Source organism: Lithobates pipiens, unplaced genomic scaffold, assembly GCF_037356315.1.
Source record: "Lithobates pipiens isolate NorthernLeopardFrog02 unplaced genomic scaffold, aLitPip1_a1.2 Scaffold_18, whole genome shotgun sequence".
Taxonomy (NCBI): Eukaryota; Metazoa; Chordata; class Amphibia; order Anura; family Ranidae; genus Lithobates; species Lithobates pipiens.
In genome coordinates this window covers 581004957-581031583 of record NW_027507758.1, presented here as the reverse complement: position 1 = coordinate 581031583, position 26627 = coordinate 581004957, and the positions used below count along the sequence as shown (strand labels likewise).

Below are 26627 nucleotides of genomic sequence, written 5' to 3'. Positions count from 1 at the left end.
CTTTCGCACACAAAGAGAAGTTGAACCTGATTCAGGTGATTCAACGAGTCCAAAGCTCTCAGCGTAAGCATGGCACTGGCACCTTTCCCCCTAATGGAATATTGTCTCTTGGCCATGGAAGCCTGGTCGTGCTTTCTTTAATTGATTGCTTTTGTCCAATACTGCCTACGAGACTTTGGCTGAAGCCACAGATGCCACCACAAAAACGTGGCAATGCCTTGGCACATGTTATGAGGAGCACTCCGGCTTCCCATGTTGCTCACGGCGCTCGGTTCCAAGCTTCAACATCAAACACAAAAGCAAGGTGCCTCCCGTGAAACCAGGAAAGCTGCGTTTGGAGAATGCGGGCATCGATCCCGCTACCTCTCGCATGCAAAGCGAGCGCTCTGCCACTTGAGCTAATCCCCCTTTGCTCGAGTGTGTTGCTTGCGCTATGGCTGATCCCTGTCCTCTCCTGGGCTATGTGTAAAATATAGTCAGTTTTGCGAAATCCACAACCTGCTCTGGCCGCTAGACACCAGGAGAGCCACCCGCTTTCCTAGCGTAGAAGGTTTGCACCCCCCTTTTTTTTCCCTCCTACGACCTTTGACAACTGAGCCCCTTCAAAGGTATGGCCCCATGGGTTTCAATGATGTAATTGGGAGAAGGCTGGTTTCAAAAAGCACTCACACCGCCTAGTACATTCTCGACAAGAAACACCTTGTGCCTTGATGCACTCCACGGGGCTGGAAATTGGGGGAGAGCGCTGCAAACACAAAGAGCCCATAATTGCATTGGCCGGGAATCGAACCCGGGCCTCCCGCGTGGCAGGCGAGAATTCTACCACTGAACCACCAATGCTCCACGCCGGGCCACTTGCCACCACCCTCGCTCAGCTGGTCTAGGAGAGTCCAGCTCTCGCCCACGCTTGACTTGGGATTCGCTGGTCGAAAATCAATGGAAACGCCTAGTCGTCTACATTGTGACTTTGCCACATGGACCCACTCCCCGTGGGAATCGCTGGCAAACTACATCCACATGTGGTTGTTGAGGTTGGTCAGCGACAAGAGCAGAGTGGCGCAGCGGAAGCGTGCTGGGCCCATAACCCAGAGGTCGATGGATCGAAACCATCCTCTGCTACGTTGCCCTTTCCTATGCCAATCGATATTTGCTTGCGTGCGGGCCCAAAGGCCTTTCTTTCGCACACAAAGAGAAGTTGAACCTGATTCAGGTGATTCAACGAGTCCAAAGCTCTCAGCGTAAGCATGGCACTGGCACCTTTTGCGCTAATGAAATATTGTCTCTTGGCCATGGAGGCCTGCTCGTGCTTTGTTTACTAGATTGCTTTTGTCCAACACTGCCTACGTGACTTTGGCTGAAGCCACAGTTGCCACCACAAAAACGTGGCAACGCCTTGGCACGCGTTATGAGGAGGACTCCGGCTTCCCATGTTGCTCACGGCGCTCGGTTCCAAGCTTCAACATCAAACACAAAAGCAAGGTGTCTCCTGGCAAATCAGGAAAGCTGCATTTGGAGAATGCGGGCATCGATCCCGCTACCTCTCGCATGCTAAGCGAGCGCTCTACCATTTGAGCTAATCCCCCTTTGCTTGAGGTTGTTGCTTGTGCTATGGCTGATCCCTGTCCTCTCCTGGGCTATGTGTAAACTATAGGCAGTTTTGCTAAATCCACAACTTGCTCTGGCCGCTAGACACCAGGAGAGCCACTCCCCCAAGACCTTGGACAACTGAGCCCCTTCTGAAGTATGGCCCCATGGGTTTCAATGATGTCATTGGGAGAAGGTGGTTTCAAAAAGCACTCACACCGCCTAATACATTCTCGACAAGAAACACCTTGTGCCTTGAGGCATTCCATGGGGCTGGAAATTGGGGGAGAGAGCTACAAACACCAAGAGCCCATAATTGCATTGGCCGGGAATCGAACCCGGGCCTCCCGCGTGGCAGGCGAGAATTCTACCACTGAACCACCAATGCTCCACGCCGGGCCAGGCGCCACCACCCTCGCTCAGCTGGCCTAGGAGAGTCCAGCTCTCGCCCACGCTTGACTTGGGATTCGCTTGTCGAAATCCATGAGGATGGCCAGCGACAAGAGCAGAGTGGCGCAGCGGAAGCGTGCTGGGCCCATAACCCAGAGGTCGATGGATCGAAACCATCCTCTGCTACGTTGCCTTTTCCTATGCCAATCGATATTTGCTTGCGGGCCCAAAGGCCTTTCTTTCGCACACAAAGAGAAGTTGAACCTGATTCAGGTGATTCAACGAGTCCAAAGCTCTCAGCGTAAGCATGGCACTGGCACCTTTCCCCCTAATGGAATATTGTCTCTTGGCCATGGAAGCCTGGTCGTGCTTTCTTTAATTGATTGCTTTTGTCCAATACTGCCTACGTGACTTTGGCTGAAGCCACAGATGCCACCACAAAAACGTGGCAATGCCTTGGCACATGTTATGAGGAGCACTCCGGCTTCCCATGTTGCTCACGGCGCTCGGTTCCAAGCTTCAACATCAAACACAAAAGCAAGGTGCCTCCCGTGAAACCAGGAAAGCTGCGTTTGGAGAATGCGGGCATCGATCCCGCTACCTCTCGCATGCAAAGCGAGCGCTCTGCCACTTGAGCTAATCCCCCTTTGCTCGAGTGTGTTGCTTGCGCTATGGCTGATCCCTGTCCTCTCCTGGGCTATGTGTAAAATATAGTCAGTTTTGCGAAATCCACAACCTGCTCTGGCCGCTAGACACCAGGAGAGCCACCCGCTTTCCTAGCGTAGAAGGTTTGCACCCCCCTTTTTTTTCCCTCCTACGACCTTTGACAACTGAGCCCCTTCAGAGGTATGGCCCCATGGGTTTCAATGATGTAATTGGGAGAAGGCTGGTTTCAAAAAGCACTCACACCGCCTAGTACATTCTCGACAAGAAACACCTTGTGCCTTGATGCACTCCACGGGGCTGGAAATTGGGGGAGAGCGCTGCAAACACAAAGAGCCCATAATTGCATTGGCCGGGAATCGAACCCGGGCCTCCCGCGTGGCAGGCGAGAATTCTACCACTGAACCACCAATGCTCCACGCCGGGCCACTTGCCACCACCCTCGCTCAGCTGGTCTAGGAGAGTCCAGCTCTCGCCCACGCTTGACTTGGGATTCGCTGGTCGAAAATCAATGGAAACGCCTAGTCGTCTACATTGTGACTTTGCCACATGGACCCACTCCCCGTGGGAATCGCTGGCAAACTACATCCACATGTGGTTGTTGAGGTTGGTCAGCGACAAGAGCAGAGTGGCGCAGCGGAAGCGTGCTGGGCCCATAACCCAGAGGTCGATGGATCGAAACCATCCTCTGCTACGTTGCCTTTTTCTATGCCAATCGATATTTGCTTGCGTGCGGGCCCAAAGGCCTTTCTTTCGCACACAAAGAGAAGTTGAACCTGATTCAGGTGATTCAACGAGTCCAAAGCTCTCAGCGTAAGCATGGCACTGGCACCTTTTGCGCTAATGAAATATTGTCTCTTGGCCATGGAGGCCTGCTCGTGCTTTGTTTACTAGATTGCTTTTGTCCAACACTGCCTACGTGACTTTGGCTGAAGCCACAGTTGCCACCACAAAAACGTGGCAACGCCTTGGCACGCGTTATGAGGAGGACTCCGGCTTCCCATGTTGCTCACGGCGCTCGGTTCCAAGCTTCAACATCAAACACAAAAGCAAGGTGTCTCCTGGCAAATCAGGAAAGCTGCATTTGGAGAATGCGGGCATCGATCCCGCTACCTCTCGCATGCTAAGCGAGCGCTCTACCATTTGAGCTAATCCCCCTTTGCTTGAGGTTGTTGCTTGTGCTATGGCTGATCCCTGTCCTCTCCTGGGCTATGTGTAAACTATAGGCAGTTTTGCTAAATCCACAACTTGCTCTGGCCGCTAGACACCAGGAGAGCCACTCCCCCAAGACCTTGGACAACTGAGCCCCTTCTGAAGTATGGCCCCATGGGTTTCAATGATGTCATTGGGAGAAGGTGGTTTCAAAAAGCACTCACACCGCCTAATACATTCTCGACAAGAAACACCTTGTGCCTTGAGGCATTCCATGGGGCTGGAAATTGGGGGAGAGAGCTACAAACACCAAGAGCCCATAATTGCATTGGCCGGGAATCGAACCCGGGCCTCCCGCGTGGCAGGCGAGAATTCTACCACTGAACCACCAATGCTCCACGCCGGGCCAGGCGCCACCACCCTCGCTCAGCTGGCCTAGGAGAGTCCAGCTCTCGCCCACGCTTGACTTGGGATTCGCTTGTCGAAATCCATGAGGATGGTCAGCGACAAGAGCAGAGTGGCGCAGCGGAAGCGTGCTGGGCCCATAACCCAGAGGTCGATGGATCGAAACCATCCTCTGCTACGTTGCCTTTTCCTATGCCAATCGATATTTGCTTGCGGGCCCAAAGGCCTTTCTTTCGCACACAAAGAGAAGTTGAACCTGATTCAGGTGATTCAACGAGTCCAAAGCTCTCAGCGTAAGCATGGCACTGGCACCTTTCCCCCTAATGGAATATTGTCTCTTGGCCATGGAAGCCTGGTCGTGCTTTCTTTAATTGATTGCTTTTGTCCAATACTGCCTACGTGACTTTGGCTGAAGCCACAGATGCCACCACAAAAACGTGGCAATGCCTTGGCACATGTTATGAGGAGCACTCCGGCTTCCCATGTTGCTCACGGCGCTCGGTTCCAAGCTTCAACATCAAACACAAAAGCAAGGTGCCTCCCGTGAAACCAGGAAAGCTGCGTTTGGAGAATGCGGGCATCGATCCCGCTACCTCTCGCATGCAAAGCGAGCGCTCTGCCACTTGAGCTAATCCCCCTTTGCTCGAGTGTGTTGCTTGCGCTATGGCTGATCCCTGTCCTCTCCTGGGCTATGTGTAAAATATAGTCAGTTTTGCGAAATCCACAACCTGCTCTGGCCGCTAGACACCAGGAGAGCCACCCGCTTTCCTAGCGTAGAAGGTTTGCACCCCCCTTTTTTTTCCCTCCTACGACCTTTGACAACTGAGCCCCTTCAGAGGTATGGCCCCATGGGTTTCAATGATGTAATTGGGAGAAGGCTGGTTTCAAAAAGCACTCACACCGCCTAGTACATTCTCGACAAGAAACACCTTGTGCCTTGATGCACTCCACGGGGCTGGAAATTGGGGGAGAGCGCTGCAAACACAAAGAGCCCATAATTGCATTGGCCGGGAATCGAACCCGGGCCTCCCGCGTGGCAGGCGAGAATTCTACCACTGAACCACCAATGCTCCACGCCGGGCCACTTGCCACCACCCTCGCTCAGCTGGTCTAGGAGAGTCCAGCTCTCGCCCACGCTTGACTTGGGATTCGCTGGTCGAAAATCAATGGAAACGCCTAGTCGTCTACATTGTGACTTTGCCACATGGACCCACTCCCCGTGGGAATCGCTGGCAAACTACATCCACATGTGGTTGTTGAGGTTGGTCAGCGACAAGAGCAGAGTGGCGCAGCGGAAGCGTGCTGGGCCCATAACCCAGAGGTCGATGGATCGAAACCATCCTCTGCTACGTTGCCCTTTCCTATGCCAATCGATATTTGCTTGCGTGCGGGCCCAAAGGCCTTTCTTTCGCACACAAAGAGAAGTTGAACCTGATTCAGGTGATTCAACGAGTCCAAAGCTCTCAGCGTAAGCATGGCACTGGCACCTTTTGCGCTAATGAAATATTGTCTCTTGGCCATGGAGGCCTGCTCGTGCTTTGTTTACTAGATTGCTTTTGTCCAACACTGCCTACGTGACTTTGGCTGAAGCCACAGTTGCCACCACAAAAACGTGGCAACGCCTTGGCACGCGTTATGAGGAGGACTCCGGCTTCCCATGTTGCTCACGGCGCTCGGTTCCAAGCTTCAACATCAAACACAAAAGCAAGGTGTCTCCTGGCAAATCAGGAAAGCTGCATTTGGAGAATGCGGGCATCGATCCCGCTACCTCTCGCATGCTAAGCGAGCGCTCTACCATTTGAGCTAATCCCCCTTTGCTTGAGGTTGTTGCTTGTGCTATGGCTGATCCCTGTCCTCTCCTGGGCTATGTGTAAACTATAGGCAGTTTTGCTAAATCCACAACTTGCTCTGGCCGCTAGACACCAGGAGAGCCACTCCCCCAAGACCTTGGACAACTGAGCCCCTTCTGAAGTATGGCCCCATGGGTTTCAATGATGTCATTGGGAGAAGGTGGTTTCAAAAAGCACTCACACCGCCTAATACATTCTCGACAAGAAACACCTTGTGCCTTGAGGCATTCCATGGGGCTGGAAATTGGGGGAGAGAGCTACAAACACCAAGAGCCCATAATTGCATTGGCCGGGAATCGAACCCGGGCCTCCCGCGTGGCAGGCGAGAATTCTACCACTGAACCACCAATGCTCCACGCCGGGCCAGGCACCACCACCCTCGCTCAGCTGGCCTAGGAGAGTCCAGCTCTCGCCCACGCTTGACTTGGGATTCGCTTGTCGAAATCCATGAGGATGGTCAGCGACAAGAGCAGAGTGGCGCAGCGGAAGCGTGCTGGGCCCATAACCCAGAGGTCGATGGATCGAAACCATCCTCTGCTACGTTGCCTTTTCCTATGCCAATCGATATTTGCTTGCGGGCCCAAAGGCCTTTCTTTCGCACACAAAGAGAAGTTGAACCTGATTCAGGTGATTCAACGAGTCCAAAGCTCTCAGCGTAAGCATGGCACTGGCACCTTTCCCCCTAATGGAATATTGTCTCTTGGCCATGGAAGCCTGGTCGTGCTTTCTTTAATTGATTGCTTTTGTCCAATACTGCCTACGTGACTTTGGCTGAAGCCACAGATGCCACCACAAAAACGTGGCAATGCCTTGGCACATGTTATGAGGAGCACTCCGGCTTCCCATGTTGCTCACGGCGCTCGGTTCCAAGCTTCAACATCAAACACAAAAGCAAGGTGCCTCCCGTGAAACCAGGAAAGCTGCGTTTGGAGAATGCGGGCATCGATCCCGCTACCTCTCGCATGCAAAGCGAGCGCTCTGCCACTTGAGCTAATCCCCCTTTGCTCGAGTGTGTTGCTTGCGCTATGGCTGATCCCTGTCCTCTCCTGGGCTATGTGTAAAATATAGTCAGTTTTGCGAAATCCACAACCTGCTCTGGCCGCTAGACACCAGGAGAGCCACCCGCTTTCCTAGCGTAGAAGGTTTGCACCCCCCTTTTTTTTCCCTCCTACGACCTTTGACAACTGAGCCCCTTCAGAGGTATGGCCCCATGGGTTTCAATGATGTAATTGGGAGAAGGCTGGTTTCAAAAAGCACTCACACCGCCTAGTACATTCTCGACAAGAAACACCTTGTGCCTTGATGCACTCCACGGGGCTGGAAATTGGGGGAGAGCGCTGCAAACACAAAGAGCCCATAATTGCATTGGCCGGGAATCGAACCCGGGCCTCCCGCGTGGCAGGCGAGAATTCTACCACTGAACCACCAATGCTCCACGCCGGGCCACTTGCCACCACCCTCGCTCAGCTGGTCTAGGAGAGTCCAGCTCTCGCCCACGCTTGACTTGGGATTCGCTGGTCGAAAATCAATGGAAACGCCTAGTCGTCTACATTGTGACTTTGCCACATGGACCCACTCCCCGTGGGAATCGCTGGCAAACTACATCCACATGTGGTTGTTGAGGTTGGTCAGCGACAAGAGCAGAGTGGCGCAGCGGAAGCGTGCTGGGCCCATAACCCAGAGGTCGATGGATCGAAACCATCCTCTGCTACGTTGCCCTTTCCTATGCCAATCGATATTTGCTTGCGTGCGGGCCCAAAGGCCTTTCTTTCGCACACAAAGAGAAGTTGAACCTGATTCAGGTGATTCAACGAGTCCAAAGCTCTCAGCGTAAGCATGGCACTGGCACCTTTTGCGCTAATGAAATATTGTCTCTTGGCCATGGAGGCCTGCTCGTGCTTTGTTTACTAGATTGCTTTTGTCCAACACTGCCTACGTGACTTTGGCTGAAGCCACAGTTGCCACCACAAAAACGTGGCAACGCCTTGGCACGCGTTATGAGGAGGACTCCGGCTTCCCATGTTGCTCACGGCGCTCGGTTCCAAGCTTCAACATCAAACACAAAAGCAAGGTGTCTCCTGGCAAATCAGGAAAGCTGCATTTGGAGAATGCGGGCATCGATCCCGCTACCTCTCGCATGCTAAGCGAGCGCTCTACCATTTGAGCTAATCCCCCTTTGCTTGAGGTTGTTGCTTGTGCTATGGCTGATCCCTGTCCTCTCCTGGGCTATGTGTAAACTATAGGCAGTTTTGCTAAATCCACAACTTGCTCTGGCCGCTAGACACCAGGAGAGCCACTCCCCCAAGACCTTGGACAACTGAGCCCCTTCTGAAGTATGGCCCCATGGGTTTCAATGATGTCATTGGGAGAAGGTGGTTTCAAAAAGCACTCACACCGCCTAATACATTCTCGACAAGAAACACCTTGTGCCTTGAGGCATTCCATGGGGCTGGAAATTGGGGGAGAGAGCTACAAACACCAAGAGCCCATAATTGCATTGGCCGGGAATCGAACCCGGGCCTCCCGCGTGGCAGGCGAGAATTCTACCACTGAACCACCAATGCTCCACGCCGGGCCAGGCGCCACCACCCTCGCTCAGCTGGCCTAGGAGAGTCCAGCTCTCGCCCACGCTTGACTTGGGATTCGCTTGTCGAAATCCATGAGGATGGCCAGCGACAAGAGCAGAGTGGCGCAGCGGAAGCGTGCTGGGCCCATAACCCAGAGGTCGATGGATCGAAACCATCCTCTGCTACGTTGCCTTTTCCTATGCCAATCGATATTTGCTTGCGGGCCCAAAGGCCTTTCTTTCGCACACAAAGAGAAGTTGAACCTGATTCAGGTGATTCAACGAGTCCAAAGCTCTCAGCGTAAGCATGGCACTGGCACCTTTCCCCCTAATGGAATATTGTCTCTTGGCCATGGAAGCCTGGTCGTGCTTTCTTTAATTGATTGCTTTTGTCCAATACTGCCTACGTGACTTTGGCTGAAGCCACAGATGCCACCACAAAAACGTGGCAATGCCTTGGCACATGTTATGAGGAGCACTCCGGCTTCCCATGTTGCTCACGGCGCTCGGTTCCAAGCTTCAACATCAAACACAAAAGCAAGGTGCCTCCCGTGAAACCAGGAAAGCTGCGTTTGGAGAATGCGGGCATCGATCCCGCTACCTCTCGCATGCAAAGCGAGCGCTCTGCCACTTGAGCTAATCCCCCTTTGCTCGAGTGTGTTGCTTGCGCTATGGCTGATCCCTGTCCTCTCCTGGGCTATGTGTAAAATATAGTCAGTTTTGCGAAATCCACAACCTGCTCTGGCCGCTAGACACCAGGAGAGCCACCCGCTTTCCTAGCGTAGAAGGTTTGCACCCCCCTTTTTTTTCCCTCCTACGACCTTTGACAACTGAGCCCCTTCAGAGGTATGGCCCCATGGGTTTCAATGATGTAATTGGGAGAAGGCTGGTTTCAAAAAGCACTCACACCGCCTAGTACATTCTCGACAAGAAACACCTTGTGCCTTGATGCACTCCACGGGGCTGGAAATTGGGGGAGAGCGCTGCAAACACAAAGAGCCCATAATTGCATTGGCCGGGAATCGAACCCGGGCCTCCCGCGTGGCAGGCGAGAATTCTACCACTGAACCACCAATGCTCCACGCCGGGCCACTTGCCACCACCCTCGCTCAGCTGGTCTAGGAGAGTCCAGCTCTCGCCCACGCTTGACTTGGGATTCGCTGGTCGAAAATCAATGGAAACGCCTAGTCGTCTACATTGTGACTTTGCCACATGGACCCACTCCCCGTGGGAATCGCTGGCAAACTACATCCACATGTGGTTGTTGAGGTTGGTCAGCGACAAGAGCAGAGTGGCGCAGCGGAAGCGTGCTGGGCCCATAACCCAGAGGTCGATGGATCGAAACCATCCTCTGCTACGTTGCCTTTTTCTATGCCAATCGATATTTGCTTGCGTGCGGGCCCAAAGGCCTTTCTTTCGCACACAAAGAGAAGTTGAACCTGATTCAGGTGATTCAACGAGTCCAAAGCTCTCAGCGTAAGCATGGCACTGGCACCTTTTGCGCTAATGAAATATTGTCTCTTGGCCATGGAGGCCTGCTCGTGCTTTGTTTACTAGATTGCTTTTGTCCAACACTGCCTACGTGACTTTGGCTGAAGCCACAGTTGCCACCACAAAAACGTGGCAACGCCTTGGCACGCGTTATGAGGAGGACTCCGGCTTCCCATGTTGCTCACGGCGCTCGGTTCCAAGCTTCAACATCAAACACAAAAGCAAGGTGTCTCCTGGCAAATCAGGAAAGCTGCATTTGGAGAATGCGGGCATCGATCCCGCTACCTCTCGCATGCTAAGCGAGCGCTCTACCATTTGAGCTAATCCCCCTTTGCTTGAGGTTGTTGCTTGTGCTATGGCTGATCCCTGTCCTCTCCTGGGCTATGTGTAAACTATAGGCAGTTTTGCTAAATCCACAACTTGCTCTGGCCGCTAGACACCAGGAGAGCCACTCCCCCAAGACCTTGGACAACTGAGCCCCTTCTGAAGTATGGCCCCATGGGTTTCAATGATGTCATTGGGAGAAGGTGGTTTCAAAAAGCATTCACACCGCCTAATACATTCTCGACAAGAAACACCTTGTGCCTTGAGGCATTCCATGGGGCTGGAAATTGGGGGAGAGAGCTACAAACACCAAGAGCCCATAATTGCATTGGCCGGGAATCGAACCCGGGCCTCCCGCGTGGCAGGCGAGAATTCTACCACTGAACCACCAATGCTCCACGCCGGGCCAGGCGCCACCACCCTCGCTCAGCTGGCCTAGGAGAGTCCAGCTCTCGCCCACGCTTGACTTGGGATTCGCTTGTCGAAATCCATGAGGATGGTCAGCGACAAGAGCAGAGTGGCGCAGCGGAAGCGTGCTGGGCCCATAACCCAGAGGTCGATGGATCGAAACCATCCTCTGCTACGTTGCCTTTTCCTATGCCAATCGATATTTGCTTGCGGGCCCAAAGGCCTTTCTTTCGCACACAAAGAGAAGTTGAACCTGATTCAGGTGATTCAACGAGTCCAAAGCTCTCAGCGTAAGCATGGCACTGGCACCTTTCCCCCTAATGGAATATTGTCTCTTGGCCATGGAAGCCTGGTCGTGCTTTCTTTAATTGATTGCTTTTGTCCAATACTGCCTACGTGACTTTGGCTGAAGCCACAGATGCCACCACAAAAACGTGGCAATGCCTTGGCACATGTTATGAGGAGCACTCCGGCTTCCCATGTTGCTCACGGCGCTCGGTTCCAAGCTTCAACATCAAACACAAAAGCAAGGTGCCTCCCGTGAAACCAGGAAAGCTGCGTTTGGAGAATGCGGGCATCGATCCCGCTACCTCTCGCATGCAAAGCGAGCGCTCTGCCACTTGAGCTAATCCCCCTTTGCTCGAGTGTGTTGCTTGCGCTATGGCTGATCCCTGTCCTCTCCTGGGCTATGTGTAAAATATAGTCAGTTTTGCGAAATCCACAACCTGCTCTGGCCGCTAGACACCAGGAGAGCCACCCGCTTTCCTAGCGTAGAAGGTTTGCACCCCCCTTTTTTTTCCCTCCTACGACCTTTGACAACTGAGCCCCTTCAGAGGTATGGCCCCATGGGTTTCAATGATGTAATTGGGAGAAGGCTGGTTTCAAAAAGCACTCACACCGCCTAGTACATTCTCGACAAGAAACACCTTGTGCCTTGATGCACTCCACGGGGCTGGAAATTGGGGGAGAGCGCTGCAAACACAAAGAGCCCATAATTGCATTGGCCGGGAATCGAACCCGGGCCTCCCGCGTGGCAGGCGAGAATTCTACCACTGAACCACCAATGCTCCACGCCGGGCCACTTGCCACCACCCTCGCTCAGCTGGTCTAGGAGAGTCCAGCTCTCGCCCACGCTTGACTTGGGATTCGCTGGTCGAAAATCAATGGAAACGCCTAGTCGTCTACATTGTGACTTTGCCACATGGACCCACTCCCCGTGGGAATCGCTGGCAAACTACATCCACATGTGGTTGTTGAGGTTGGTCAGCGACAAGAGCAGAGTGGCGCAGCGGAAGCGTGCTGGGCCCATAACCCAGAGGTCGATGGATCGAAACCATCCTCTGCTACGTTGCCCTTTCCTATGCCAATCGATATTTGCTTGCGTGCGGGCCCAAAGGCCTTTCTTTCGCACACAAAGAGAAGTTGAACCTGATTCAGGTGATTCAACGAGTCCAAAGCTCTCAGCGTAAGCATGGCACTGGCACCTTTTGCGCTAATGAAATATTGTCTCTTGGCCATGGAGGCCTGCTCGTGCTTTGTTTACTAGATTGCTTTTGTCCAACACTGCCTACGTGACTTTGGCTGAAGCCACAGTTGCCACCACAAAAACGTGGCAACGCCTTGGCACGCGTTATGAGGAGGACTCCGGCTTCCCATGTTGCTCACGGCGCTCGGTTCCAAGCTTCAACATCAAACACAAAAGCAAGGTGTCTCCTGGCAAATCAGGAAAGCTGCATTTGGAGAATGCGGGCATCGATCCCGCTACCTCTCGCATGCTAAGCGAGCGCTCTACCATTTGAGCTAATCCCCCTTTGCTTGAGGTTGTTGCTTGTGCTATGGCTGATCCCTGTCCTCTCCTGGGCTATGTGTAAACTATAGGCAGTTTTGCTAAATCCACAACTTGCTCTGGCCGCTAGACACCAGGAGAGCCACTCCCCCAAGACCTTGGACAACTGAGCCCCTTCTGAAGTATGGCCCCATGGGTTTCAATGATGTCATTGGGAGAAGGTGGTTTCAAAAAGCACTCACACCGCCTAATACATTCTCGACAAGAAACACCTTGTGCCTTGAGGCATTCCATGGGGCTGGAAATTGGGGGAGAGAGCTACAAACACCAAGAGCCCATAATTGCATTGGCCGGGAATCGAACCCGGGCCTCCCGCGTGGCAGGCGAGAATTCTACCACTGAACCACCAATGCTCCACGCCGGGCCAGGCGCCACCACCCTCGCTCAGCTGGCCTAGGAGAGTCCAGCTCTCGCCCACGCTTGACTTGGGATTCGCTTGTCGAAATCCATGAGGATGGTCAGCGACAAGAGCAGAGTGGCGCAGCGGAAGCGTGCTGGGCCCATAACCCAGAGGTCGATGGATCGAAACCATCCTCTGCTACGTTGCCTTTTCCTATGCCAATCGATATTTGCTTGCGGGCCCAAAGGCCTTTCTTTCGCACACAAAGAGAAGTTGAACCTGATTCAGGTGATTCAACGAGTCCAAAGCTCTCAGCGTAAGCATGGCACTGGCACCTTTCCCCCTAATGGAATATTGTCTCTTGGCCATGGAAGCCTGGTCGTGCTTTCTTTAATTGATTGCTTTTGTCCAATACTGCCTACGTGACTTTGGCTGAAGCCACAGATGCCACCACAAAAACGTGGCAATGCCTTGGCACATGTTATGAGGAGCACTCCGGCTTCCCATGTTGCTCACGGCGCTCGGTTCCAAGCTTCAACATCAAACACAAAAGCAAGGTGCCTCCCGTGAAACCAGGAAAGCTGCGTTTGGAGAATGCGGGCATCGATCCCGCTACCTCTCGCATGCAAAGCGAGCGCTCTGCCACTTGAGCTAATCCCCCTTTGCTCGAGTGTGTTGCTTGCGCTATGGCTGATCCCTGTCCTCTCCTGGGCTATGTGTAAAATATAGTCAGTTTTGCGAAATCCACAACCTGCTCTGGCCGCTAGACACCAGGAGAGCCACCCGCTTTCCTAGCGTAGAAGGTTTGCACCCCCCTTTTTTTTCCCTCCTACGACCTTTGACAACTGAGCCCCTTCAGAGGTATGGCCCCATGGGTTTCAATGATGTAATTGGGAGAAGGCTGGTTTCAAAAAGCACTCACACCGCCTAGTACATTCTCGACAAGAAACACCTTGTGCCTTGATGCACTCCACGGGGCTGGAAATTGGGGGAGAGCGCTGCAAACACAAAGAGCCCATAATTGCATTGGCCGGGAATCGAACCCGGGCCTCCCGCGTGGCAGGCGAGAATTCTACCACTGAACCACCAATGCTCCACGCCGGGCCACTTGCCACCACCCTCGCTCAGCTGGTCTAGGAGAGTCCAGCTCTCGCCCACGCTTGACTTGGGATTCGCTGGTCGAAAATCAATGGAAACGCCTAGTCGTCTACATTGTGACTTTGCCACATGGACCCACTCCCCGTGGGAATCGCTGGCAAACTACATCCACATGTGGTTGTTGAGGTTGGTCAGCGACAAGAGCAGAGTGGCGCAGCGGAAGCGTGCTGGGCCCATAACCCAGAGGTCGATGGATCGAAACCATCCTCTGCTACGTTGCCCTTTCCTATGCCAATCGATATTTGCTTGCGTGCGGGCCCAAAGGCCTTTCTTTCGCACACAAAGAGAAGTTGAACCTGATTCAGGTGATTCAACGAGTCCAAAGCTCTCAGCGTAAGCATGGCACTGGCACCTTTTGCGCTAATGAAATATTGTCTCTTGGCCATGGAGGCCTGCTCGTGCTTTGTTTACTAGATTGCTTTTGTCCAACACTGCCTACGTGACTTTGGCTGAAGCCACAGTTGCCACCACAAAAACGTGGCAACGCCTTGGCACGCGTTATGAGGAGGACTCCGGCTTCCCATGTTGCTCACGGCGCTCGGTTCCAAGCTTCAACATCAAACACAAAAGCAAGGTGTCTCCTGGCAAATCAGGAAAGCTGCATTTGGAGAATGCGGGCATCGATCCCGCTACCTCTCGCATGCTAAGCGAGCGCTCTACCATTTGAGCTAATCCCCCTTTGCTTGAGGTTGTTGCTTGTGCTATGGCTGATCCCTGTCCTCTCCTGGGCTATGTGTAAACTATAGGCAGTTTTGCTAAATCCACAACTTGCTCTGGCCGCTAGACACCAGGAGAGCCACTCCCCCAAGACCTTGGACAACTGAGCCCCTTCTGAAGTATGGCCCCATGGGTTTCAATGATGTCATTGGGAGAAGGTGGTTTCAAAAAGCACTCACACCGCCTAATACATTCTCGACAAGAAACACCTTGTGCCTTGAGGCATTCCATGGGGCTGGAAATTGGGGGAGAGAGCTACAAACACCAAGAGCCCATAATTGCATTGGCCGGGAATCGAACCCGGGCCTCCCGCGTGGCAGGCGAGAATTCTACCACTGAACCACCAATGCTCCACGCCGGGCCAGGCGCCACCACCCTCGCTCAGCTGGCCTAGGAGAGTCCAGCTCTCGCCCACGCTTGACTTGGGATTCGCTTGTCGAAATCCATGAGGATGGCCAGCGACAAGAGCAGAGTGGCGCAGCGGAAGCGTGCTGGGCCCATAACCCAGAGGTCGATGGATCGAAACCATCCTCTGCTACGTTGCCTTTTCCTATGCCAATCGATATTTGCTTGCGGGCCCAAAGGCCTTTCTTTCGCACACAAAGAGAAGTTGAACCTGATTCAGGTGATTCAACGAGTCCAAAGCTCTCAGCGTAAGCATGGCACTGGCACCTTTCCCCCTAATGGAATATTGTCTCTTGGCCATGGAAGCCTGGTCGTGCTTTCTTTAATTGATTGCTTTTGTCCAATACTGCCTACGTGACTTTGGCTGAAGCCACAGATGCCACCACAAAAACGTGGCAATGCCTTGGCACATGTTATGAGGAGCACTCCGGCTTCCCATGTTGCTCACGGCGCTCGGTTCCAAGCTTCAACATCAAACACAAAAGCAAGGTGCCTCCCGTGAAACCAGGAAAGCTGCGTTTGGAGAATGCGGGCATCGATCCCGCTACCTCTCGCATGCAAAGCGAGCGCTCTGCCACTTGAGCTAATCCCCCTTTGCTCGAGTGTGTTGCTTGCGCTATGGCTGATCCCTGTCCTCTCCTGGGCTATGTGTAAAATATAGTCAGTTTTGCGAAATCCACAACCTGCTCTGGCCGCTAGACACCAGGAGAGCCACCCGCTTTCCTAGCGTAGAAGGTTTGCACCCCCCTTTTTTTTCCCTCCTACGACCTTTGACAACTGAGCCCCTTCAGAGGTATGGCCCCATGGGTTTCAATGATGTAATTGGGAGAAGGCTGGTTTCAAAAAGCACTCACACCGCCTAGTACATTCTCGACAAGAAACACCTTGTGCCTTGATGCACTCCACGGGGCTGGAAATTGGGGGAGAGCGCTGCAAACACAAAGAGCCCATAATTGCATTGGCCGGGAATCGAACCCGGGCCTCCCGCGTGGCAGGCGAGAATTCTACCACTGAACCACCAATGCTCCACGCCGGGCCACTTGCCACCACCCTCGCTCAGCTGGTCTAGGAGAGTCCAGCTCTCGCCCACGCTTGACTTGGGATTCGCTGGTCGAAAATCAATGGAAACGCCTAGTCGTCTACATTGTGACTTTGCCACATGGACCCACTCCCCGTGGGAATCGCTGGCAAACTACATCCACATGTGGTTGTTGAGGTTGGTCAGCGACAAGAGCAGAGTGGCGCAGCGGAAGCGTGCTGGGCCCATAACCCAGAGGTCGATGGATCGAAACCATCCTCTGCTACGTTGCCCTTTCCTATGCCAATCGATATTTGCTTGCGTGCGGGCCCAAAGGCCTTTCTTTCGCACACAAAGAGAAGTTGAACCTGATTCAGGTGATTCAACGAGTCCAAAGCTCTCAGCGTAAGCATGGCACTGGCACCTTTTGCGCTAATGAAATATTGTCTCTTGGCCATGGAGGCCTGCTCGTGCTTTGTTTACTAGATTGCTTTTGTCCAACACTGCCTACGTGACTTTGGCTGAAGCCACAGTTGCCACCACAAAAACGTGGCAACGCCTTGGCACGCGTTATGAGGAGGACTCCGGCTTCCCATGTTGCTCACGGCGCTCGGTTCCAAGCTTCAACATCAAACACAAAAGCAAGGTGTCTCCTGGCAAATCAGGAAAGCTGCATTTGGAGAATGCGGGCATCGATCCCGCTACCTCTCGCATGCTAAGCGAGCGCTCTACCATTTGAGCTAATCCCCCTTTGCTTGAGGTTGTTGCTTGTGCTATGGCTGATCCCTGTCCTCTCCTGGGCTATGTGTAAACTATAGGCAGTTTTGCTAAATCCACAACTTGCTCTGGCCGCTAGACACCAGGAGAGCCACTCCCCCAAGACCTTGGACAACTGAGCCCCTTCTGAAGTATGGCCCCATGGGTTTCAATGATGTCATTGGGAGAAGGTGGTTTCAAAAAGCACTCACACCGCCTAATACATTCTCGACAAGAAACACCTTGTGCCTTGAGGCATTCCATGGGGCTGGAAATTGGGGGAGAGAGCTACAAACACCAAGAGCCCATAATTGCATTGGCCGGGAATCGAACCCGGGCCTCCCGCGTGGCAGGCGAGAATTCTACCACTGAACCACCAATGCTCCACGCCGGGCCAGGCGCCACCACCCTCGCTCAGCTGGCCTAGGAGAGTCCAGCTCTCGCCCACGCTTGACTTGGGATTCGCTTGTCGAAATCCATGAGGATGGTCAGCGACAAGAGCAGAGTGGCGCAGCGGAAGCGTGCTGGGCCCATAACCCAGAGGTCGATGGATCGAAACCATCCTCTGCTACGTTGCCTTTTCCTATGCCAATCGATATTTGCTTGCGGGCCCAAAGGCCTTTCTTTCGCACACAAAGAGAAGTTGAACCTGATTCAGGTGATTCAACGAGTCCAAAGCTCTCAGCGTAAGCATGGCACTGGCACCTTTCCCCCTAATGGAATATTGTCTCTTGGCCATGGAAGCCTGGTCGTGCTTTCTTTAATTGATTGCTTTTGTCCAATACTGCCTACGTGACTTTGGCTGAAGCCACAGATGCCACCACAAAAACGTGGCAATGCCTTGGCACATGTTATGAGGAGCACTCCGGCTTCCCATGTTGCTCACGGCGCTCGGTTCCAAGCTTCAACATCAAACACAAAAGCAAGGTGCCTCCCGTGAAACCAGGAAAGCTGCGTTTGGAGAATGCGGGCATCGATCCCGCTACCTCTCGCATGCAAAGCGAGCGCTCTGCCACTTGAGCTAATCCCCCTTTGCTCGAGTGTGTTGCTTGCGCTATGGCTGATCCCTGTCCTCTCCTGGGCTATGTGTAAAATATAGTCAGTTTTGCGAAATCCACAACCTGCTCTGGCCGCTAGACACCAGGAGAGCCACCCGCTTTCCTAGCGTAGAAGGTTTGCACCCCCCTTTTTTTTCCCTCCTACGACCTTTGACAACTGAGCCCCTTCAGAGGTATGGCCCCATGGGTTTCAATGATGTAATTGGGAGAAGGCTGGTTTCAAAAAGCACTCACACCGCCTAGTACATTCTCGACAAGAAACACCTTGTGCCTTGATGCACTCCACGGGGCTGGAAATTGGGGGAGAGCGCTGCAAACACAAAGAGCCCATAATTGCATTGGCCGGGAATCGAACCCGGGCCTCCCGCGTGGCAGGCGAGAATTCTACCACTGAACCACCAATGCTCCACGCCGGGCCACTTGCCACCACCCTCGCTCAGCTGGTCTAGGAGAGTCCAGCTCTCGCCCACGCTTGACTTGGGATTCGCTGGTCGAAAATCAATGGAAACGCCTAGTCGTCTACATTGTGACTTTGCCACATGGACCCACTCCCCGTGGGAATCGCTGGCAAACTACATCCACATGTGGTTGTTGAGGTTGGTCAGCGACAAGAGCAGAGTGGCGCAGCGGAAGCGTGCTGGGCCCATAACCCAGAGGTCGATGGATCGAAACCATCCTCTGCTACGTTGCCCTTTCCTATGCCAATCGATATTTGCTTGCGTGCGGGCCCAAAGGCCTTTCTTTCGCACACAAAGAGAAGTTGAACCTGATTCAGGTGATTCAACGAGTCCAAAGCTCTCAGCGTAAGCATGGCACTGGCACCTTTTGCGCTAATGAAATATTGTCTCTTGGCCATGGAGGCCTGCTCGTGCTTTGTTTACTAGATTGCTTTTGTCCAACACTGCCTACGTGACTTTGGCTGAAGCCACAGTTGCCACCACAAAAACGTGGCAACGCCTTGGCACGCGTTATGAGGAGGACTCCGGCTTCCCATGTTGCTCACGGCGCTCGGTTCCAAGCTTCAACATCAAACACAAAAGCAAGGTGTCTCCTGGCAAATCAGGAAAGCTGCATTTGGAGAATGCGGGCATCGATCCCGCTACCTCTCGCATGCTAAGCGAGCGCTCTACCATTTGAGCTAATCCCCCTTTGCTTGAGGTTGTTGCTTGTGCTATGGCTGATCCCTGTCCTCTCCTGGGCTATGTGTAAACTATAGGCAGTTTTGCTAAATCCACAACTTGCTCTGGCCGCTAGACACCAGGAGAGCCACTCCCCCAAGACCTTGGACAACTGAGCCCCTTCTGAAGTATGGCCCCATGGGTTTCAATGATGTCATTGGGAGAAGGTGGTTTCAAAAAGCACTCACACCGCCTAATACATTCTCGACAAGAAACACCTTGTGCCTTGAGGCATTCCATGGGGCTGGAAATTGGGGGAGAGAGCTACAAACACCAAGAGCCCATAATTGCATTGGCCGGGAATCGAACCCGGGCCTCCCGCGTGGCAGGCGAGAATTCTACCACTGAACCACCAATGCTCCACGCCGGGCCAGGCGCCACCACCCTCGCTCAGCTGGCCTAGGAGAGTCCAGCTCTCGCCCACGCTTGACTTGGGATTCGCTTGTCGAAATCCATGAGGATGGTCAGCGACAAGAGCAGAGTGGCGCAGCGGAAGCGTGCTGGGCCCATAACCCAGAGGTCGATGGATCGAAACCATCCTCTGCTACGTTGCCTTTTCCTATGCCAATCGATATTTGCTTGCGGGCCCAAAGGCCTTTCTTTCGCACACAAAGAGAAGTTGAACCTGATTCAGGTGATTCAACGAGTCCAAAGCTCTCAGCGTAAGCATGGCACTGGCACCTTTCCCCCTAATGGAATATTGTCTCTTGGCCATGGAAGCCTGGTCGTGCTTTCTTTAATTGATTGCTTTTGTCCAATACTGCCTACGTGACTTTGGCTGAAGCCACAGATGCCACCACAAAAACGTGGCAATGCCTTGGCACATGTTATGAGGAGCACTCCGGCTTCCCATGTTGCTCACGGCGCTCGGTTCCAAGCTTCAACATCAAACACAAAAGCAAGGTGCCTCCCGTGAAACCAGGAAAGCTGCGTTTGGAGAATGCGGGCATCGATCCCGCTACCTCTCGCATGCAAAGCGAGCGCTCTGCCACTTGAGCTAATCCCCCTTTGCTCGAGTGTGTTGCTTGCGCTATGGCTGATCCCTGTCCTCTCCTGGGCTATGTGTAAAATATAGTCAGTTTTGCGAAATCCACAACCTGCTCTGGCCGCTAGACACCAGGAGAGCCACCCGCTTTCCTAGCGTAGAAGGTTTGCACCCCCCTTTTTTTTCCCTCCTACGACCTTTGACAACTGAGCCCCTTCAGAGGTATGGCCCCATGGGTTTCAATGATGTAATTGGGAGAAGGCTGGTTTCAAAAAGCACTCACACCGCCTAGTACATTCTCGACAAGAAACACCTTGTGCCTTGATGCACTCCACGGGGCTGGAAATTGGGGGAGAGCGCTGCAAACACAAAGAGCCCATAATTGCATTGGCCGGGAATCGAACCCGGGCCTCCCGCGTGGCAGGCGAGAATTCTACCACTGAACCACCAATGCTCCACGCCGGGCCACTTGCCACCACCCTCGCTCAGCTGGTCTAGGAGAGTCCAGCTCTCGCCCACGCTTGACTTGGGATTCGCTGGTCGAAAATCAATGGAAACGCCTAGTCGTCTACATTGTGACTTTGCCACATGGACCCACTCCCCGTGGGAATCGCTGGCAAACTACATCCACATGTGGTTGTTGAGGTTGGTCAGCGACAAGAGCAGAGTGGCGCAGCGGAAGCGTGCTGGGCCCATAACCCAGAGGTCGATGGATCGAAACCATCCTCTGCTACGTTGCCCTTTCCTATGCCAATCGATATTTGCTTGCGTGCGGGCCCAAAGGCCTTTCTTTCGCACACAAAGAGAAGTTGAACCTGATTCAGGTGATTCAACGAGTCCAAAGCTCTCAGCGTAAGCATGGCACTGGCACCTTTTGCGCTAATGAAATATTGTCTCTTGGCCATGGAGGCCTGCTCGTGCTTTGTTTACTAGATTGCTTTTGTCCAACACTGCCTACGTGACTTTGGCTGAAGCCACAGTTGCCACCACAAAAACGTGGCAACGCCTTGGCACGCGTTATGAGGAGGACTCCGGCTTCCCATGTTGCTCACGGCGCTCGGTTCCAAGCTTCAACATCAAACACAAAAGCAAGGTGTCTCCTGGCAAATCAGGAAAGCTGCATTTGGAGAATGCGGGCATCGATCCCGCTACCTCTCGCATGCTAAGCGAGCGCTCTACCATTTGAGCTAATCCCCCTTTGCTTGAGGTTGTTGCTTGTGCTATGGCTGATCCCTGTCCTCTCCTGGGCTATGTGTAAACTATAGGCAGTTTTGCTAAATCCACAACTTGCTCTGGCCGCTAGACACCAGGAGAGCCACTCCCCCAAGACCTTGGACAACTGAGCCCCTTCTGAAGTATGGCCCCATGGGTTTCAATGATGTCATTGGGAGAAGGTGGTTTCAAAAAGCACTCACACCGCCTAATACATTCTCGACAAGAAACACCTTGTGCCTTGAGGCATTCCATGGGGCTGGAAATTGGGGGAGAGAGCTACAAACACCAAGAGCCCATAATTGCATTGGCCGGGAATCGAACCCGGGCCTCCCGCGTGGCAGGCGAGAATTCTACCACTGAACCACCAATGCTCCACGCCGGGCCAGGCGCCACCACCCTCGCTCAGCTGGCCTAGGAGAGTCCAGCTCTCGCCCACGCTTGACTTGGGATTCGCTTGTCGAAATCCATGAGGATGGCCAGCGACAAGAGCAGAGTGGCGCAGCGGAAGCGTGCTGGGCCCATAACCCAGAGGTCGATGGATCGAAACCATCCTCTGCTACGTTGCCTTTTCCTATGCCAATCGATATTTGCTTGCGGGCCCAAAGGCCTTTCTTTCGCACACAAAGAGAAGTTGAACCTGATTCAGGTGATTCAACGAGTCCAAAGCTCTCAGCGTAAGCATGGCACTGGCACCTTTCCCCCTAATGGAATATTGTCTCTTGGCCATGGAAGCCTGGTCGTGCTTTCTTTAATTGATTGCTTTTGTCCAATACTGCCTACGTGACTTTGGCTGAAGCCACAGATGCCACCACAAAAACGTGGCAATGCCTTGGCACATGTTATGAGGAGCACTCCGGCTTCCCATGTTGCTCACGGCGCTCGGTTCCAAGCTTCAACATCAAACACAAAAGCAAGGTGCCTCCCGTGAAACCAGGAAAGCTGCGTTTGGAGAATGCGGGCATCGATCCCGCTACCTCTCGCATGCAAAGCGAGCGCTCTGCCACTTGAGCTAATCCCCCTTTGCTCGAGTGTGTTGCTTGCGCTATGGCTGATCCCTGTCCTCTCCTGGGCTATGTGTAAAATATAGTCAGTTTTGCGAAATCCACAACCTGCTCTGGCCGCTAGACACCAGGAGAGCCACCCGCTTTCCTAGCGTAGAAGGTTTGCACCCCCCTTTTTTTTCCCTCCTACGACCTTTGACAACTGAGCCCCTTCAGAGGTATGGCCCCATGGGTTTCAATGATGTAATTGGGAGAAGGCTGGTTTCAAAAAGCACTCACACCGCCTAGTACATTCTCGACAAGAAACACCTTGTGCCTTGATGCACTCCACGGGGCTGGAAATTGGGGGAGAGCGCTGCAAACACAAAGAGCCCATAATTGCATTGGCCGGGAATCGAACCCGGGCCTCCCGCGTGGCAGGCGAGAATTCTACCACTGAACCACCAATGCTCCACGCCGGGCCACTTGCCACCACCCTCGCTCAGCTGGTCTAGGAGAGTCCAGCTCTCGCCCACGCTTGACTTGGGATTCGCTGGTCGAAAATCAATGGAAACGCCTAGTCGTCTACATTGTGACTTTGCCACATGGACCCACTCCCCGTGGGAATCGCTGGCAAACTACATCCACATGTGGTTGTTGAGGTTGGTCAGCGACAAGAGCAGAGTGGCGCAGCGGAAGCGTGCTGGGCCCATAACCCAGAGGTCGATGGATCGAAACCATCCTCTGCTACGTTGCCCTTTCCTATGCCAATCGATATTTGCTTGCGTGCGGGCCCAAAGGCCTTTCTTTCGCACACAAAGAGAAGTTGAACCTGATTCAGGTGATTCAACGAGTCCAAAGCTCTCAGCGTAAGCATGGCACTGGCACCTTTTGCGCTAATGAAATATTGTCTCTTGGCCATGGAGGCCTGCTCGTGCTTTGTTTACTAGATTGCTTTTGTCCAACACTGCCTACGTGACTTTGGCTGAAGCCACAGTTGCCACCACAAAAACGTGGCAACGCCTTGGCACGCGTTATGAGGAGGACTCCGGCTTCCCATGTTGCTCACGGCGCTCGGTTCCAAGCTTCAACATCAAACACAAAAGCAAGGTGTCTCCTGGCAAATCAGGAAAGCTGCATTTGGAGAATGCGGGCATCGATCCCGCTACCTCTCGCATGCTAAGCGAGCGCTCTACCATTTGAGCTAATCCCCCTTTGCTTGAGGTTGTTGCTTGTGCTATGGCTGATCCCTGTCCTCTCCTGGGCTATGTGTAAACTATAGGCAGTTTTGCTAAATCCACAACTTGCTCTGGCCGCTAGACACCAGGAGAGCCACTCCCCCAAGACCTTGGACAACTGAGCCCCTTCTGAAGTATGGCCCCATGGGTTTCAATGATGTCATTGGGAGAAGGTGGTTTCAAAAAGCACTCACACCGCCTAATACATTCTCGACAAGAAACACCTTGTGCCTTGAGGCATTCCATGGGGCTGGAAATTGGGGGAGAGAGCTACAAACACCAAGAGCCCATAATTGCATTGGCCGGGAATCGAACCCGGGCCTCCCGCGTGGCAGGCGAGAATTCTACCACTGAACCACCAATGCTCCACGCCGGGCCAGGCGCCACCACCCTCGCTCAGCTGGCCTAGGAGAGTCCAGCTCTCGCCCACGCTTGACTTGGGATTCGCTTGTCGAAATCCATGAGGATGGCCAGCGACAAGAGCAGAGTGGCGCAGCGGAAGCGTGCTGGGCCCATAACCCAGAGGTCGATGGATCGAAACCATCCTCTGCTACGTTGCCTTTTCCTATGCCAATCGATATTTGCTTGCGGGCCCAAAGGCCTTTCTTTCGCACACAAAGAGAAGTTGAACCTGATTCAGGTGATTCAACGAGTCCAAAGCTCTCAGCGTAAGCATGGCACTGGCACCTTTCCCCCTAATGGAATATTGTCTCTTGGCCATGGAAGCCTGGTCGTGCTTTCTTTAATTGATTGCTTTTGTCCAATACTGCCTACGTGACTTTGGCTGAAGCCACAGATGCCACCACAAAAACGTGGCAATGCCTTGGCACATGTTATGAGGAGCACTCCGGCTTCCCATGTTGCTCACGGCGCTCGGTTCCAAGCTTCAACATCAAACACAAAAGCAAGGTGCCTCCCGTGAAACCAGGAAAGCTGCGTTTGGAGAATGCGGGCATCGATCCCGCTACCTCTCGCATGCAAAGCGAGCGCTCTGCCACTTGAGCTAATCCCCCTTTGCTCGAGTGTGTTGCTTGCGCTATGGCTGATCCCTGTCCTCTCCTGGGCTATGTGTAAAATATAGTCAGTTTTGCGAAATCCACAACCTGCTCTGGCCGCTAGACACCAGGAGAGCCACCCGCTTTCCTAGCGTAGAAGGTTTGCACCCCCCTTTTTTTTCCCTCCTACGACCTTTGACAACTGAGCCCCTTCAGAGGTATGGCCCCATGGGTTTCAATGATGTAATTGGGAGAAGGCTGGTTTCAAAAAGCACTCACACCGCCTAGTACATTCTCGACAAGAAACACCTTGTGCCTTGATGCACTCCACGGGGCTGGAAATTGGGGGAGAGCGCTGCAAACACAAAGAGCCCATAATTGCATTGGCCGGGAATCGAACCCGGGCCTCCCGCGTGGCAGGCGAGAATTCTACCACTGAACCACCAATGCTCCACGCCGGGCCACTTGCCACCACCCTCGCTCAGCTGGTCTAGGAGAGTCCAGCTCTCGCCCACGCTTGACTTGGGATTCGCTGGTCGAAAATCAATGGAAACGCCTAGTCGTCTACATTGTGACTTTGCCACATGGACCCACTCCCCGTGGGAATCGCTGGCAAACTACATCCACATGTGGTTGTTGAGGTTGGTCAGCGACAAGAGCAGAGTGGCGCAGCGGAAGCGTGCTGGGCCCATAACCCAGAGGTCGATGGATCGAAACCATCCTCTGCTACGTTGCCTTTTTCTATGCCAATCGATATTTGCTTGCGTGCGGGCCCAAAGGCCTTTCTTTCGCACACAAAGAGAAGTTGAACCTGATTCAGGTGATTCAACGAGTCCAAAGCTCTCAGCGTAAGCATGGCACTGGCACCTTTTGCGCTAATGAAATATTGTCTCTTGGCCATGGAGGCCTGCTCGTGCTTTGTTTACTAGATTGCTTTTGTCCAACACTGCCTACGTGACTTTGGCTGAAGCCACAGTTGCCACCACAAAAACGTGGCAACGCCTTGGCACGCGTTATGAGGAGGACTCCGGCTTCCCATGTTGCTCACGGCGCTCGGTTCCAAGCTTCAACATCAAACACAAAAGCAAGGTGTCTCCTGGCAAATCAGGAAAGCTGCATTTGGAGAATGCGGGCATCGATCCCGCTACCTCTCGCATGCTAAGCGAGCGCTCTACCATTTGAGCTAATCCCCCTTTGCTTGAGGTTGTTGCTTGTGCTATGGCTGATCCCTGTCCTCTCCTGGGCTATGTGTAAACTATAGGCAGTTTTGCTAAATCCACAACTTGCTCTGGCCGCTAGACACCAGGAGAGCCACTCCCCCAAGACCTTGGACAACTGAGCCCCTTCTGAAGTATGGCCCCATGGGTTTCAATGATGTCATTGGGAGAAGGTGGTTTCAAAAAGCACTCACACCGCCTAATACATTCTCGACAAGAAACACCTTGTGCCTTGAGGCATTCCATGGGGCTGGAAATTGGGGGAGAGAGCTACAAACACCAAGAGCCCATAATTGCATTGGCCGGGAATCGAACCCGGGCCTCCCGCGTGGCAGGCGAGAATTCTACCACTGAACCACCAATGCTCCACGCCGGGCCAGGCGCCACCACCCTCGCTCAGCTGGCCTAGGAGAGTCCAGCTCTCGCCCACGCTTGACTTGGGATTCGCTTGTCGAAATCCATGAGGATGGTCAGCGACAAGAGCAGAGTGGCGCAGCGGAAGCGTGCTGGGCCCATAACCCAGAGGTCGATGGATCGAAACCATCCTCTGCTACGTTGCCTTTTCCTATGCCAATCGATATTTGCTTGCGGGCCCAAAGGCCTTTCTTTCGCACACAAAGAGAAGTTGAACCTGATTCAGGTGATTCAACGAGTCCAAAGCTCTCAGCGTAAGCATGGCACTGGCACC

General features: G+C 53.4%; 48 non-coding genes across 48 annotated transcripts; all 48 read right to left on the bottom strand.

Moving 5' to 3' along the window:
- Positions 1-335: 335 nt before the first annotated feature.
- On the bottom strand, positions 336-408 carry TRNAA-UGC (transfer RNA alanine (anticodon UGC)). The gene has a single exon. It is a non-coding gene; the product is annotated as a tRNA-Ala (tRNA).
- A 361-nt stretch (positions 409-769) lies between these two features.
- TRNAG-GCC (transfer RNA glycine (anticodon GCC)) lies at positions 770-840 on the bottom strand. The gene has a single exon. It is a non-coding gene; the product is annotated as a tRNA-Gly (tRNA).
- Positions 841-1510: 670 nt separating this feature from the next.
- On the bottom strand, positions 1511-1583 carry TRNAA-AGC (transfer RNA alanine (anticodon AGC)). Its single transcript has one exon. It is a non-coding gene; the product is annotated as a tRNA-Ala (tRNA).
- A 318-nt stretch (positions 1584-1901) lies between these two features.
- On the bottom strand, positions 1902-1972 carry TRNAG-GCC (transfer RNA glycine (anticodon GCC)). The gene has a single exon. It is a non-coding gene; the product is annotated as a tRNA-Gly (tRNA).
- A 575-nt stretch (positions 1973-2547) lies between these two features.
- On the bottom strand, positions 2548-2620 carry TRNAA-UGC (transfer RNA alanine (anticodon UGC)). Its single transcript has one exon. It is a non-coding gene; the product is annotated as a tRNA-Ala (tRNA).
- A 361-nt stretch (positions 2621-2981) lies between these two features.
- Positions 2982-3052, bottom strand: TRNAG-GCC (transfer RNA glycine (anticodon GCC)). The gene has a single exon. It is a non-coding gene; the product is annotated as a tRNA-Gly (tRNA).
- A 670-nt stretch (positions 3053-3722) lies between these two features.
- TRNAA-AGC (transfer RNA alanine (anticodon AGC)) lies at positions 3723-3795 on the bottom strand. The gene has a single exon. It is a non-coding gene; the product is annotated as a tRNA-Ala (tRNA).
- A 318-nt stretch (positions 3796-4113) lies between these two features.
- On the bottom strand, positions 4114-4184 carry TRNAG-GCC (transfer RNA glycine (anticodon GCC)). The gene has a single exon. It is a non-coding gene; the product is annotated as a tRNA-Gly (tRNA).
- Positions 4185-4759: 575 nt separating this feature from the next.
- Positions 4760-4832, bottom strand: TRNAA-UGC (transfer RNA alanine (anticodon UGC)). Its single transcript has one exon. It is a non-coding gene; the product is annotated as a tRNA-Ala (tRNA).
- A 361-nt stretch (positions 4833-5193) lies between these two features.
- TRNAG-GCC (transfer RNA glycine (anticodon GCC)) lies at positions 5194-5264 on the bottom strand. Its single transcript has one exon. It is a non-coding gene; the product is annotated as a tRNA-Gly (tRNA).
- Positions 5265-5934: 670 nt separating this feature from the next.
- TRNAA-AGC (transfer RNA alanine (anticodon AGC)) lies at positions 5935-6007 on the bottom strand. The gene has a single exon. It is a non-coding gene; the product is annotated as a tRNA-Ala (tRNA).
- A 318-nt stretch (positions 6008-6325) lies between these two features.
- On the bottom strand, positions 6326-6396 carry TRNAG-GCC (transfer RNA glycine (anticodon GCC)). The gene has a single exon. It is a non-coding gene; the product is annotated as a tRNA-Gly (tRNA).
- Positions 6397-6971: 575 nt separating this feature from the next.
- Positions 6972-7044, bottom strand: TRNAA-UGC (transfer RNA alanine (anticodon UGC)). Its single transcript has one exon. It is a non-coding gene; the product is annotated as a tRNA-Ala (tRNA).
- A 361-nt stretch (positions 7045-7405) lies between these two features.
- On the bottom strand, positions 7406-7476 carry TRNAG-GCC (transfer RNA glycine (anticodon GCC)). The gene has a single exon. It is a non-coding gene; the product is annotated as a tRNA-Gly (tRNA).
- A 670-nt stretch (positions 7477-8146) lies between these two features.
- Positions 8147-8219, bottom strand: TRNAA-AGC (transfer RNA alanine (anticodon AGC)). Its single transcript has one exon. It is a non-coding gene; the product is annotated as a tRNA-Ala (tRNA).
- Positions 8220-8537: 318 nt separating this feature from the next.
- On the bottom strand, positions 8538-8608 carry TRNAG-GCC (transfer RNA glycine (anticodon GCC)). Its single transcript has one exon. It is a non-coding gene; the product is annotated as a tRNA-Gly (tRNA).
- Positions 8609-9183: 575 nt separating this feature from the next.
- TRNAA-UGC (transfer RNA alanine (anticodon UGC)) lies at positions 9184-9256 on the bottom strand. Its single transcript has one exon. It is a non-coding gene; the product is annotated as a tRNA-Ala (tRNA).
- A 361-nt stretch (positions 9257-9617) lies between these two features.
- TRNAG-GCC (transfer RNA glycine (anticodon GCC)) lies at positions 9618-9688 on the bottom strand. The gene has a single exon. It is a non-coding gene; the product is annotated as a tRNA-Gly (tRNA).
- Positions 9689-10358: 670 nt separating this feature from the next.
- TRNAA-AGC (transfer RNA alanine (anticodon AGC)) lies at positions 10359-10431 on the bottom strand. The gene has a single exon. It is a non-coding gene; the product is annotated as a tRNA-Ala (tRNA).
- A 318-nt stretch (positions 10432-10749) lies between these two features.
- TRNAG-GCC (transfer RNA glycine (anticodon GCC)) lies at positions 10750-10820 on the bottom strand. Its single transcript has one exon. It is a non-coding gene; the product is annotated as a tRNA-Gly (tRNA).
- A 575-nt stretch (positions 10821-11395) lies between these two features.
- On the bottom strand, positions 11396-11468 carry TRNAA-UGC (transfer RNA alanine (anticodon UGC)). Its single transcript has one exon. It is a non-coding gene; the product is annotated as a tRNA-Ala (tRNA).
- A 361-nt stretch (positions 11469-11829) lies between these two features.
- TRNAG-GCC (transfer RNA glycine (anticodon GCC)) lies at positions 11830-11900 on the bottom strand. The gene has a single exon. It is a non-coding gene; the product is annotated as a tRNA-Gly (tRNA).
- A 670-nt stretch (positions 11901-12570) lies between these two features.
- TRNAA-AGC (transfer RNA alanine (anticodon AGC)) lies at positions 12571-12643 on the bottom strand. The gene has a single exon. It is a non-coding gene; the product is annotated as a tRNA-Ala (tRNA).
- Positions 12644-12961: 318 nt separating this feature from the next.
- Positions 12962-13032, bottom strand: TRNAG-GCC (transfer RNA glycine (anticodon GCC)). The gene has a single exon. It is a non-coding gene; the product is annotated as a tRNA-Gly (tRNA).
- A 575-nt stretch (positions 13033-13607) lies between these two features.
- TRNAA-UGC (transfer RNA alanine (anticodon UGC)) lies at positions 13608-13680 on the bottom strand. The gene has a single exon. It is a non-coding gene; the product is annotated as a tRNA-Ala (tRNA).
- Positions 13681-14041: 361 nt separating this feature from the next.
- Positions 14042-14112, bottom strand: TRNAG-GCC (transfer RNA glycine (anticodon GCC)). The gene has a single exon. It is a non-coding gene; the product is annotated as a tRNA-Gly (tRNA).
- Positions 14113-14782: 670 nt separating this feature from the next.
- On the bottom strand, positions 14783-14855 carry TRNAA-AGC (transfer RNA alanine (anticodon AGC)). The gene has a single exon. It is a non-coding gene; the product is annotated as a tRNA-Ala (tRNA).
- Positions 14856-15173: 318 nt separating this feature from the next.
- TRNAG-GCC (transfer RNA glycine (anticodon GCC)) lies at positions 15174-15244 on the bottom strand. Its single transcript has one exon. It is a non-coding gene; the product is annotated as a tRNA-Gly (tRNA).
- A 575-nt stretch (positions 15245-15819) lies between these two features.
- TRNAA-UGC (transfer RNA alanine (anticodon UGC)) lies at positions 15820-15892 on the bottom strand. The gene has a single exon. It is a non-coding gene; the product is annotated as a tRNA-Ala (tRNA).
- A 361-nt stretch (positions 15893-16253) lies between these two features.
- On the bottom strand, positions 16254-16324 carry TRNAG-GCC (transfer RNA glycine (anticodon GCC)). Its single transcript has one exon. It is a non-coding gene; the product is annotated as a tRNA-Gly (tRNA).
- A 670-nt stretch (positions 16325-16994) lies between these two features.
- Positions 16995-17067, bottom strand: TRNAA-AGC (transfer RNA alanine (anticodon AGC)). Its single transcript has one exon. It is a non-coding gene; the product is annotated as a tRNA-Ala (tRNA).
- A 318-nt stretch (positions 17068-17385) lies between these two features.
- Positions 17386-17456, bottom strand: TRNAG-GCC (transfer RNA glycine (anticodon GCC)). Its single transcript has one exon. It is a non-coding gene; the product is annotated as a tRNA-Gly (tRNA).
- A 575-nt stretch (positions 17457-18031) lies between these two features.
- Positions 18032-18104, bottom strand: TRNAA-UGC (transfer RNA alanine (anticodon UGC)). Its single transcript has one exon. It is a non-coding gene; the product is annotated as a tRNA-Ala (tRNA).
- A 361-nt stretch (positions 18105-18465) lies between these two features.
- On the bottom strand, positions 18466-18536 carry TRNAG-GCC (transfer RNA glycine (anticodon GCC)). The gene has a single exon. It is a non-coding gene; the product is annotated as a tRNA-Gly (tRNA).
- A 670-nt stretch (positions 18537-19206) lies between these two features.
- TRNAA-AGC (transfer RNA alanine (anticodon AGC)) lies at positions 19207-19279 on the bottom strand. Its single transcript has one exon. It is a non-coding gene; the product is annotated as a tRNA-Ala (tRNA).
- A 318-nt stretch (positions 19280-19597) lies between these two features.
- Positions 19598-19668, bottom strand: TRNAG-GCC (transfer RNA glycine (anticodon GCC)). The gene has a single exon. It is a non-coding gene; the product is annotated as a tRNA-Gly (tRNA).
- Positions 19669-20243: 575 nt separating this feature from the next.
- On the bottom strand, positions 20244-20316 carry TRNAA-UGC (transfer RNA alanine (anticodon UGC)). Its single transcript has one exon. It is a non-coding gene; the product is annotated as a tRNA-Ala (tRNA).
- A 361-nt stretch (positions 20317-20677) lies between these two features.
- On the bottom strand, positions 20678-20748 carry TRNAG-GCC (transfer RNA glycine (anticodon GCC)). The gene has a single exon. It is a non-coding gene; the product is annotated as a tRNA-Gly (tRNA).
- Positions 20749-21418: 670 nt separating this feature from the next.
- On the bottom strand, positions 21419-21491 carry TRNAA-AGC (transfer RNA alanine (anticodon AGC)). Its single transcript has one exon. It is a non-coding gene; the product is annotated as a tRNA-Ala (tRNA).
- A 318-nt stretch (positions 21492-21809) lies between these two features.
- TRNAG-GCC (transfer RNA glycine (anticodon GCC)) lies at positions 21810-21880 on the bottom strand. The gene has a single exon. It is a non-coding gene; the product is annotated as a tRNA-Gly (tRNA).
- A 575-nt stretch (positions 21881-22455) lies between these two features.
- On the bottom strand, positions 22456-22528 carry TRNAA-UGC (transfer RNA alanine (anticodon UGC)). Its single transcript has one exon. It is a non-coding gene; the product is annotated as a tRNA-Ala (tRNA).
- Positions 22529-22889: 361 nt separating this feature from the next.
- TRNAG-GCC (transfer RNA glycine (anticodon GCC)) lies at positions 22890-22960 on the bottom strand. The gene has a single exon. It is a non-coding gene; the product is annotated as a tRNA-Gly (tRNA).
- Positions 22961-23630: 670 nt separating this feature from the next.
- Positions 23631-23703, bottom strand: TRNAA-AGC (transfer RNA alanine (anticodon AGC)). Its single transcript has one exon. It is a non-coding gene; the product is annotated as a tRNA-Ala (tRNA).
- A 318-nt stretch (positions 23704-24021) lies between these two features.
- TRNAG-GCC (transfer RNA glycine (anticodon GCC)) lies at positions 24022-24092 on the bottom strand. The gene has a single exon. It is a non-coding gene; the product is annotated as a tRNA-Gly (tRNA).
- Positions 24093-24667: 575 nt separating this feature from the next.
- On the bottom strand, positions 24668-24740 carry TRNAA-UGC (transfer RNA alanine (anticodon UGC)). The gene has a single exon. It is a non-coding gene; the product is annotated as a tRNA-Ala (tRNA).
- A 361-nt stretch (positions 24741-25101) lies between these two features.
- Positions 25102-25172, bottom strand: TRNAG-GCC (transfer RNA glycine (anticodon GCC)). The gene has a single exon. It is a non-coding gene; the product is annotated as a tRNA-Gly (tRNA).
- A 670-nt stretch (positions 25173-25842) lies between these two features.
- Positions 25843-25915, bottom strand: TRNAA-AGC (transfer RNA alanine (anticodon AGC)). The gene has a single exon. It is a non-coding gene; the product is annotated as a tRNA-Ala (tRNA).
- A 318-nt stretch (positions 25916-26233) lies between these two features.
- TRNAG-GCC (transfer RNA glycine (anticodon GCC)) lies at positions 26234-26304 on the bottom strand. The gene has a single exon. It is a non-coding gene; the product is annotated as a tRNA-Gly (tRNA).
- Positions 26305-26627: the final 323 nt, after the last annotated feature.